The 10,357-nt window shown below is 49.2% G+C and overlaps 1 long non-coding RNA gene across 1 annotated transcript; it reads left to right on the plus strand.

Annotated features, from left to right (window-relative positions):
- The first annotated feature begins 650 nt into the window (after positions 1-650).
- LOC117438222 (uncharacterized) lies at positions 651-3,234 on the plus strand. Its single transcript, XR_004550667.1, has 3 exons — positions 651-742; positions 888-1,194; positions 2,164-3,234. It is a non-coding gene; the product is annotated as an uncharacterized lncRNA (long non-coding RNA).
- Positions 3,235-10,357: the final 7,123 nt, after the last annotated feature.

Below are 10,357 nucleotides of genomic sequence, written 5' to 3' on the forward strand. Positions count from 1 at the left end.
ATTGGAATGGAATCAATCCAGTAATAATTGGGATTAAATTAAAAAGCATGGGAGCTTTTGCAGCTAACACAGAGGGGAAAATGCAAAGTCTTTCACATGCCTTACAAAAACAGCTTGAGAGAATTCAAGAGTTAACTTCCCAGTCTGTGCTGCATGACTTGTCCAGCAGTTTTCAGAGATTAAATTCAAAAGCTTGGTTCAAAGGTTTGAATCTAAAAATATATTTATTTATTGGTGCAGGATGCTTGTTATTTGTGTTCTTATTTATAGTCCTCCATGCAGACTTGTTGCCAGCTTGCAAAGAGCAGAAGCCAGGGTGCTCACTGCCTTGATTGTGTAAAACAAAAAAGGGGGAGATGTAGGAACTGCAAGCCATTCTGTTCCTGCTGTGTGGATGACTAAAGAAGGATTGCTGATAGTGCACCTGGGTCTTGAGCAAGCCAAGGAGTGTTTGTGAGCATGAGTGCGGTACAAGGTCAGGCTGGAAAACTGCCTGGGGAGTGATTGTTTATAGAATGGAATTTATAATGACTGAAAACAGTCACAGTGATTGATGTGTTTTCTGTTTGGCTTCATAGGTCAGATCCGTATCTGTATGCTATATATTACCATGCTGTAGCGAATAAAGTGGAACTAGTTGTGCAAGCATGGGGTGTGTGCGCGCATGTGTGTGTGTGTGTGTTTAGCCTTCTTTCTTTACAGATGCCGCAGTCTACAACTTGGACAAGGAGGTGCAGAGCAGGTGAGCCCCACTGCTGTCCCCTGTCCCCCCCCTGCCATGGGTCCCCAGTGCATAGTGCAGGGCCTCAGCCAGTCCCCCATCCCCTTAATGCAGCCCTTGTGATGCCCAGCTGGGTATCAACATTTCCATCCCTCCTCTTACTCAGGACCAACTTATGGTCTTGAGTTCAGGTCCATGTTCAGCCCCGTGGGCAGGGCCCTTCACAGAGGTGCCAGGCAGCCTCACCCAGCTGTCCCACCAGAGTGGACATTGGCAGCTGCAGCCCCCCGGCACCCTGCTGAAGATCCCGGCTGTTGACACTACCATCACCAAGAGCACTCTGGCCCTGAAGCAGATCTGTGAGGAGGAAGTGGAGGATGAGGGGAGGCCCAGCACCATGGAGAGGAATAGCAGCTTGCTGAACCAGGAGCAGATGTGAGACTTCCTGTGTGCCCACTACCTGCCTGGCCATGGTGAGCTGTAGGGGCCTGGGACTGAGCTGGGAGGCCGGTATGGGTGTACAGGGGTGGTCTTGGCTGCGAAGGGAGTGAGGGGGGTCCAGAATCCCCCAGCGCTGCAGTGGGATGGAGCTGAGTCCCCCAAGAGGGAGGAGGATGCAGAGTCTAAGGTTTCCTCAGCAAGCCCCTCAGGGAAAGGGAAGCCACCACATCACCCTGGAGCAGGTCTGCTAGGGTCCCTCAGGGGTTGGGGGCAGAGGTGACCCCCCCCCCCCCCCTCCCCGAGGCCCGTGGACAAGTCCTGTGGGCAGGAGGCATCTGCCAGCCTGGCTCAGAGATTGGTGGAGAGCTCAGGCCTAGGGGGCACCAAGGGGGGTGTGGAGAACATGAGCTGGACCCAGGGAAGAGCAAGGGGGGCAGCCTGCAGGACAGGCTCCTGCAGTTCCTGATCTACAAGAAAGACCTGGCCTTCAAACTCCAGCAGGGCTCCAGGGGGAGGTCTCTGGGGCAGTTCAATTGCTGCCGTGTCATTTAGACCCAAGGGCAAGGGTCTGGGAGGGGACCTGCTCCTCTGCTTGTGCTCTGTCCCTGACCCACAGCTGTGAGGCTTCTGGGGGGCATGCAGCCCCTGCTTTGGCACCTGTAGCAGCCCCCAGGAGGGGACTGTCCAGGGCAGGTGACATGGGGAGGGGTCCATCCCCACACCCCAAATCCCAGAGCAGCTCTGTGGCCCTGCCAGGGTTGGACGGGGCACATTGCTTTTTAACTCCTAGAAGTAACTTTTTTAAATGGTCTATTTTAATGCAACTACATAGAGATTGCTATATCCCCCCCCCCCCAGCTCCACAGCATGGCCGTGCTGCCTGCAGCAGCCATGAGGCAGCCACTACTCTGCCTGCACCCCCCTAACTGTCCCCATGGAGAGGGCAAGGCACAGTCTTCCCCTGCTTCTGTTTATTATCTCTTTGTTCTCTTGCTGGCAAGAACTCAGTTATGTCTGCGGTGTGGGCTGGAGCGGGGCGGTGTGTGTGTGTGTAGCAGAGGCACTGGAAGCCAAGTCCATCAGGCCAATAAATAAGATGGTAGGTTGATGCAGGTGCCGTATCTTGTTTCCAAAACACCATCATCCACTGGGAATAGATGCCCAGGAGCATCTGCCTAGGCTGATGTGGGTGGTGAGGGGCTGGTTTCATAGTATCACAGACTGGTTTGGGTTGGAAGGGACATTAAAGCTCATCCATTTCCAACCCCCTGCCATGGGCAGGGACACCTTCCACTAGAGCAGGTTGCTCCAAGACCTGTCCAACCTGGCCTTGGGGGCAGCAGGCATCAGCCTTCGCTGTGTGTCTCCCTCTTCCATCAATCCTATTTCTCCGCCTCCCTCCATGTATACTCCCAAAATTACACCTTTACCTAGGACATTGTAATATGGGATCTCTCTCGTTGGGCTACTGGGTGGCTGGAAGAGCAGTGGTGCTGTGTGGGACATGGGATGTGGCTGGCCCTGGCCCTGGAGAGATGATGGAAAAGAAGCAGGGACTGACGTGACCCCAGCAGCAGGAGAAGCTACTGCTCCTGCCCATGGGCTCTCCTCCTCTGCCCCTAAAGAGTAAAGCTTTCACCTGAACAGGGGCTTGAGCCCTGGACCCTCAGATTAAAAGCTTGATGCTCTCCCAACTGAGTTATCCAGGTTCACACATGGAGATGCTCAAAGACAGGCAATGAGGACCCTGCTTCACTGGAGGAACAATGTGGAATTTTGCTTTGACTTCTTCCACTCTACACAGCCCCAACAAAACCACCACGGTGGAGGGCATCCTCCCACAAGGAGAAGCTCCACCAGGACCAGGACCTCTACCCTGGCAGGCACCAATGCCAGGTTTGTCCTCTCAAGAGCAGCCGAAAGGCCAACAACCAGAAAGCCAGCAACCAAAGCGACATGTGTTGGGGGTCGAGCATGGGCACTTGAACAGGCCTACAGCAAGCTGTGAGAAAGTGAACTTATGACCCCAGGTTAAAAGAAGTGTCAAGATCAGCAAAACAGGAATGCAATAACAAGATGCCAGTAATTGCAAAAGCATGATGTAACGCTAAGCTGAAGCGAAGGTGTGAAACCAATCAGGAAAGGTAAAGGGGAGCGTGTATCCCTCGTGGGCAAAGCAAAGCAGCCAATCAAGTAATGCGTGATCGCGTGTAAGACAGTATATTAAGAGCAGCCTTGTAATCAATAAACGGAGCATTTTGTGAACCTACATCGTATCGGTGTTTTCTCCCCTCCACCTGGCCGCGGCATTCTGGTGACCCCGACGTGATACCAGGAGAGAGAGAGGCCGCGGACGAGAGAAGGTGGAGATCCCCGCTGCCCGAGAGAGGCAGGCTGCCCGAGAGAGGCAGGAAAGGAGCTCAAATTACGTGGCCACGGCTGACCGGTGAGTCAGGCAGACTGCGGTCTGGTTCGGGATGGGTTTCGCTGTATCAGCGATAGAAAAGGCTACGATAGAAGGAGTGCTATGCGTAGCGAAGAAAACAGGGTACTCGATACCCCAACAGGAACTTGTGGACTTTTTATTTTGGTGCTGACGAAGGGGATTGTTAGAAAATACGGGACAGTTATTCTCCAAAGATCAATGGCGTAAGATAGGGGAAGAATTGTGGGAGTCGGTGAAGCTTTTAATCTCGAGACTTGGGAGAAAATTACTAAGGAAGAAGCCCCTGATTTATGGATGTTTTCAGTCCTTCCTAAGGTGGGGGGAGCAACCCTTGAAGAGACAGACCTAAAGTTAATGTTGAAATGGTCGAAGACACGTTACCCAGAGATTTATGAGTCTACCGGATTTGAGATATCCTTGTGGAATGGGGCAGGAGTTAAGCTGTGGAATGCAGCCACGAAAGGCAATGATGCTGTGAAAAGTTTGTTAGTCATTTGGAGAACTGTTTTAGAGATGTTAAAGCAAAAAAAAATGAGATCATGGAGACCAGCGTGCCCCCCCCCCCCCCCCCCCCCCCCCCCCGAACCTCCACTGGTTGCCGCTGCTGCAGCGAAGATTGATGTTGGGGATGAAGATGATCCTTTCGACCTGAGCCCTATTGACCCCGAGAAGGAGCCTGTGCACGTTCATCAGTTTGCTGTTGCTGCTCCTGAGATGCCTGATAATGCCGATTCTGACCTGGATGGTGCTTTTGACCTGGAGCCTATTCATCCGGAAAAGAAGCCTGATTTATATCCCCCATATCCTCATGATAAATGGGTAGCTGTAAAGGGAGAAGTGAGATGGGTGGGGGATGCAGTTGTATTGCATGGTTTCCCTGTGGTGTATATGCTGGTTCAAAACCCGCAGTGGGAAGGTCTCTTGTATGCTCTTATCAGGGGTATCGGGCAGAATGTGCCAGACCGTGGAGTTGGGACCCCGTATACAACTCCTGTGATACAGTCTCTCTGTGATACTCATGTACTAGAAGTTGGTAAATATAAGTATGTCCATGTTTCTATCAACCCTTGGAAACCTTTAGAGGTATTGCTGGCAACTTCTTCCAACATAGGCTGGCCACCTGTGTCGGAACGAGTGTGCATTTTGGTCAGTAAAAAAGCCCAAGCCTCATGCGATGTGAGGGAGGCAGAGCCTCTGCGGGGATGCCCGCTAAGGTTGAGCCTGCCACCCCACACTGTGATGATGCTTCTCGGAGCTGGTTTCCTGATAGTCTTTACAGGGTCCTTGTGCCACGTCCTGTATGTGGGACTGTGCAGTGGGAGCAATGATTGTCTGGATTTTGTGTTTCAAATATTGTAGTTGTGTGGAGTGTGTATGTGGGATCCCATGTGCATATATGTGCGTGTCTGTGTGTGTGATGAGGGCAGACAGTGTTCTGTATATTTTTTGTTGTCAGGTTCATGTAAAAGTTTTAACAGGTAGCAGTTTAACCTTTCGGGCAAGAAAAGGTTAATGCAAAAGTGCAGTTGCCGATAGGCCGGTGGTTTTAGCTGTGCAAAGCAAGGTGAGCGACTTTGAAAAAAAGAAAAAAAGGGTAACGATAACTCATTCTAGCTGTTATTAATGACTGTAGTTTTGATGTATATTGCTTAAAGCTTGTTTTCCAGACAATATGCATGTGTAATTAAAAAAAAAAAAAATCACTTGAGGGCAACTGAAAATTAACAGCTTGAATATGCATACTTGTAAAGTAGCTATTATTAGAGGTTGTCATTTTGCATATAAAACCACCTGTATTTACTAGCCAGTTGCTAACAAGAAACTATACCTTGTATTGTATGGAATTGTCACTTGTGAAAGAGATGTTAGAGCATGCAGATTTGCAGTAGCTGCTAGAAAATGCTAAGGTAAAAGCTAGAAAGATTCTAATATGATGGTAGTGTTATAAAGCAGGTAATTGAACAAATTAAGAGGGTGGGAGAACTCCACTGGTAAGAAGTTTCTTTGGTTAGTCCCTCGCTGTCATTAGCATCTTCAACATGCTGATGCACTCTGTGATAGTTACTCTGCTAATGTAAATCTGTGTGTGCTTTGCTATAGTAGTGACTTGTTACTGGGTTAAGCAGGTGAAACTCTGCATTGACAACAAGGTGCAAGGACTGAGATTGAACAAATGCCTGCTACCACAGTCAAGGGCAAGACTGGGTTGGCCTCTGTGTTTGCCACCAAGAAGAACCTTTAGCTCCGCTGCTGGCTGCAACCAGCAGGTGTAGAGCGGTGGAGACACATGCCATGCCAGACCTTGATGTGAGGGATGGCCTCCGCTGTTATCAGAGAGCCATCCAGGGGGAAAAGGGCAGGCCCAGCTGTGTAAAGCTATCAACAGGACCATACTGGCTGCCAGCAAAATGTACAAAGCCGCAGAATTCAACCACATAAAGAAACAGCAATGGTAGAAATCTTTGTAAAATCTTTGTAATATCTGTGCTATTATGTGTGACCATGGGTAATGGAAAAGTATACTGAGCATATCTGTTAAATCCCAACTATTCCAACCTGTTACATGGTGTGTAGGATTCACTGGTATGCCACATGTTATAAAGGTTCAAGTGACTTCAAATCAGACTAATCTTACTGAAATAATGCTACCTAGAGTAGTGGGTTGTTATGTTACACAAGTCAAGCAGTGATAGAGCAGACACAATAAATTGTCAAAAACTTTTTGTAAAACTAAAAAGGGGGAGATATGGAGACAGTGTTCTCACAGGAGAATGAATATTTGGTACATAAGCTCTGAATAACTCTGGGGGATACAGCAAGGCCATGGGAGGCCCGAGGAAGCCTAAGCAAGCAAGATAAGATGAAGCTGTAATTCACTGAGTTATGGGAACTGTGGACTGTTGGCAAGCTTTTGAGGTCAAGTTCTCACACCTGTGCTTAACCAATTATATGTTAGTCACTAAGGGTCTTCAAGACAAGTATCCAATCATGATATGCCAAATTGCTGTAGGTGTGTGTAAGCAATAGTATATAAGGTGTTAATGCTTTGCAATAAATGGCTTTTTGTCTGATCAAAAAAAAAAAAAAAAAGGGGGGGAGTGTAACTCCTTGACTGTTAACACTGTACAGTTTACTTCTGCAGCTGCTTCACATCCCCTTTGCATTAGAATGCTTCTGGGCATGTGTTGTATGAATCTTTCTGATCATTCTGAATCTATTCACAAGAAATTGTTTGAAATTAAAGAAAATATGAAAGAACTTACTGTAGAAACAAATCCTATAGACTCTTTGTTAAAATTGTTAGGAATAAGTAGTTGGTTAAGGAGTTTAATCATGATGTTTAGCGGACCAATAATGATTATGTTGTTAATTTTGTTTTTTGGACCTTGTTTGTTACAATGTATTATGCAACGCATGCAGCAGATGACAAACGCTTTATTTGAAGAAAGAGGGGGAGATGTTGGGGGTCGAGCATGGGCACTTGAACAGGCCTACAGCAAGCTGTGAGAAAGTGAACTTATGACCCCAGGTTAAAAGAAGAAGAAGTGTCAAGATCAGCAAAAGAGGAATGCAATAACAGGATGCCAGTAATTGCAGAAGCATGATGTAACGCTAAGCTGAAGCGAAGGTGTGAAACCAATCAGGAGAGGTAAAGGGGAGCGTGTATCCCTCGTGGGCAAAGCGAAGCAGCCAATCAAGTAATGTGTGATCGCGTGTAAGACAGTATATTAAGAGCAGCCTTGTAATCAATAAACGGAGCATTTTGTGAACCTACATCGTATCAGTGTTTTCTCCCCTCCACCTGGCCGCGGCAGACATGGCAGAGGAGGAAGAGAACTCAGCAAGGGCTGTGGGTGCTAGTCCCAGCAGCCTGGCAGAAGAACAACCTGGCAGTATTGGACTCAGAACTTGCTTTGCTGGGGACCAGCCCCAGAACTGCTGGTGCACTGGGCTCAGCACTCAGTGTCTGGGCACAGGCTGGGCTCCCACAGGACCGATCCTGGATGTGCCCTGGGAAGCATCGGTGCTGCAGGGATGCACTGGCAGGGAGGGAGCAGGAGCTGTGGAGCAGCTGGGGAAGCTCCATTGGCTCAGGGGGGATCTGGCCACAGGAGAGCAGCGGCCATGGGGCCATACTCAGGCTGGGACAGTACAGCGCTCAGTGCCCTGCACTGGGGCCGCAGCAGCCTCAGCTCAAGCCCGAGTCACAGCAGTAGTTTTTCCAAGAGTCCAGCCTTCATTTTCTCTTCTCCTTCCTTCAGTCCTTCAGGACAAGGCATAGGAACCCACCCTACCAGGCTAGGGAAGATTAAAGATGACCCCAAATGCTCACAGTGTGGGACAGAAGCTCAGGGACAGCAGTTCCACTGAAGGGGGGCCTCTTCAGACACCTCATTGCACTAACTGGCTTCATTAAGAGCATCTAGTGAAGTCACTTACCCTGCCTTGTGATGGTCCTGGGGACAAGATTGATGGGCCAGGGGACTGAGGGGTGAAGCCCCACATGGGGCTTAACGCATGCACTTGGCTCATTACAATGATTAACTAGAGCCTGCTGCTTTTATCCCATGTGTGGTGACATGACCCCACCAGTAGCACCAGGACTGGGGTTGGGATACCCTGAAGAGCAGACTCCTGTTCCCCCCAGAGGTGTGTTGTGACCCCCAGACCTCTCCCTCAAAGAGCCGCCCAGACATACCCCACCCACTCGCCCCTTTCTGACCCCCATGGCTACGGTTGAAGCGGGTGGGGTTTCCCGCACACCCAGAAGCGCCCAGCCAAGATCAAGTGGAGCAGGATCACATATTTGCGCGCCATGGCATTGGCACCCAATAGACCTAAGGTACTGGGGGGGAACACAGGCTGGGGCCGCTACCCCAGCCCCAGCACAGCTTGGACTGGCTCAGGGGTGCTGCTTCACCACCATGTTCCCATCTGCTGGTGGCTACCGGGAGCAGTGCCCGGGGGAAAGGCAGCATCAATCCCCTCTTTAGCTTTCTGGCACTGTGCGGCCAGACCGGGGTATAGCTCAGCCCCAAGGTGAGGAAGTGAGGGTCTGGTAACCCCACCTCGGACACAACTCCCATCTTGTTGCAGGCTGATGTCCTAGGTTCAGCAGTAGCAGTCATTTTTCTCCTTCTTAGTAGCTGGTGCAGTGCTGGGTTTTTGACTTTCAGACAGGAAACAATGCTGGTAACACTGATGTTCTTGCTTGTGGCTCAGTAATGTTTAGACTGATCAAGGACTTTCTGAGTCTCATGCTCTGTCAGGGAAGAGGGGAAGCCAGGAGGAAGCAGAGACAGGACACCTGACACAAACTGACCAAAGAAGTATTCCATACCAAAGCACATCATGCCCAGGATGTGAGAGTTACTCGGAAGTGCTAGTTCACTGTGGGGTTGGACTAGGTATTGGTCAGTGCTTGGTCAGGCTGGTATTATTGGCCGGCGGGTGGTATTTTATGATCTTCCCTTGTTATTTCCTTTATCATTATTATTATTTGTGATAGCAGTAGTGATTCGTGTTATACCTTAGTTACTAAACTGTTCTTATCTCAGCCCTTGGGAGTTACATTCTTTTGATTCTCCTTCCCATCCCTCCATGAGTGGGGGGAAGAAAAGGGGGTAGTGAGAGAGAGACTGCATGGCTGATTTATGGCTGACTGGATTTAAAACACGACAGTTCTTTTTGGAGCCCAACGTGGGGCAGGAAGAGTTGAGATAACGACAGATCTTACCAGAGTGTTTCTATTCATATTTGTGATAAGCATTCATTGTTTAGGATTAATAGTCACTTATCACAATGCTGATTTATCGGCTCTCAAAGTTGTTGCTCCTAATCTCACAGTTTCAGTATGTTCTAGCTTACTTAGTGCCAGTATTTGCTGTGTTAGAGTTTATCAGCTGGGGGCCTTGGGCTAAGGTTCTTGTTTCATTGTACTTTATGATAATGAGTTGTAATACGGGTGGGCTACTGCAGCAGGGCGGGATGGACGTGGCCATGGACTTGTACCAGGCCATCCCCCTGCTCTTCACCGTCCTGGCCTTCTGTAGTAATTTAAACCCAATCACACAGTCTCTCACTCACCCCCCCCCCCAGTCTTTCTTTCCTTACCCCGCCCCCCCCCCCCCCCCCCCGCTCCTGGAGGGATGGGGAGGAGAATCGAAAGAATGTAACTCCCATGGGTTGAAATAAGAACAGTCCAGTAACTAAGGTATAACACAAATCACTACTGCTACCACCAATAATAATAGTGATAAGAGAAATAACAAGGGAAGAGAATACAACACCACTCACTGAAATGTGCCCGACCCAGAAGAGAGAGAGTTCTTCCAGGTTACTCCCAGTTACCTCCTTGGGCATGACGTGCTGTGGTATGGAATACTTCTTTGGCTAGTTTGGGTCAGGTATCCTGTCCCTGCTTCCTCCTGGCTTCCCATCCTCCCTGGGAGAGCATGAGACTCACAAAGTCCTTGACCAGAGTAAACATCAGTATTATCAGCTCTGTTCCCAGGCTGAAAATCAAACCACAGATCTGCACGAGCTTATGAGAAGGAGAAAAACTGACTGCTACTGCTAAACCCAGGACAGTATCCACCCCTGATTCCATACCATTCACGTCATGCTCAGATCCCACATTTTCAATATGCCGTCACTCTTATATATATATATACATCCACAGAGAGAGAGAGAGAGATCATTCCTTAATGCATGGACCAATCCCTATAAAGCTGCTGAGTCCATTCAGT

This window comes from Melopsittacus undulatus, assembly GCF_012275295.1.
Source record: "Melopsittacus undulatus isolate bMelUnd1 chromosome W unlocalized genomic scaffold, bMelUnd1.mat.Z SUPER_W_unloc_2, whole genome shotgun sequence".
Classification (NCBI taxonomy): Eukaryota; Metazoa; Chordata; class Aves; order Psittaciformes; family Psittaculidae; genus Melopsittacus; species Melopsittacus undulatus.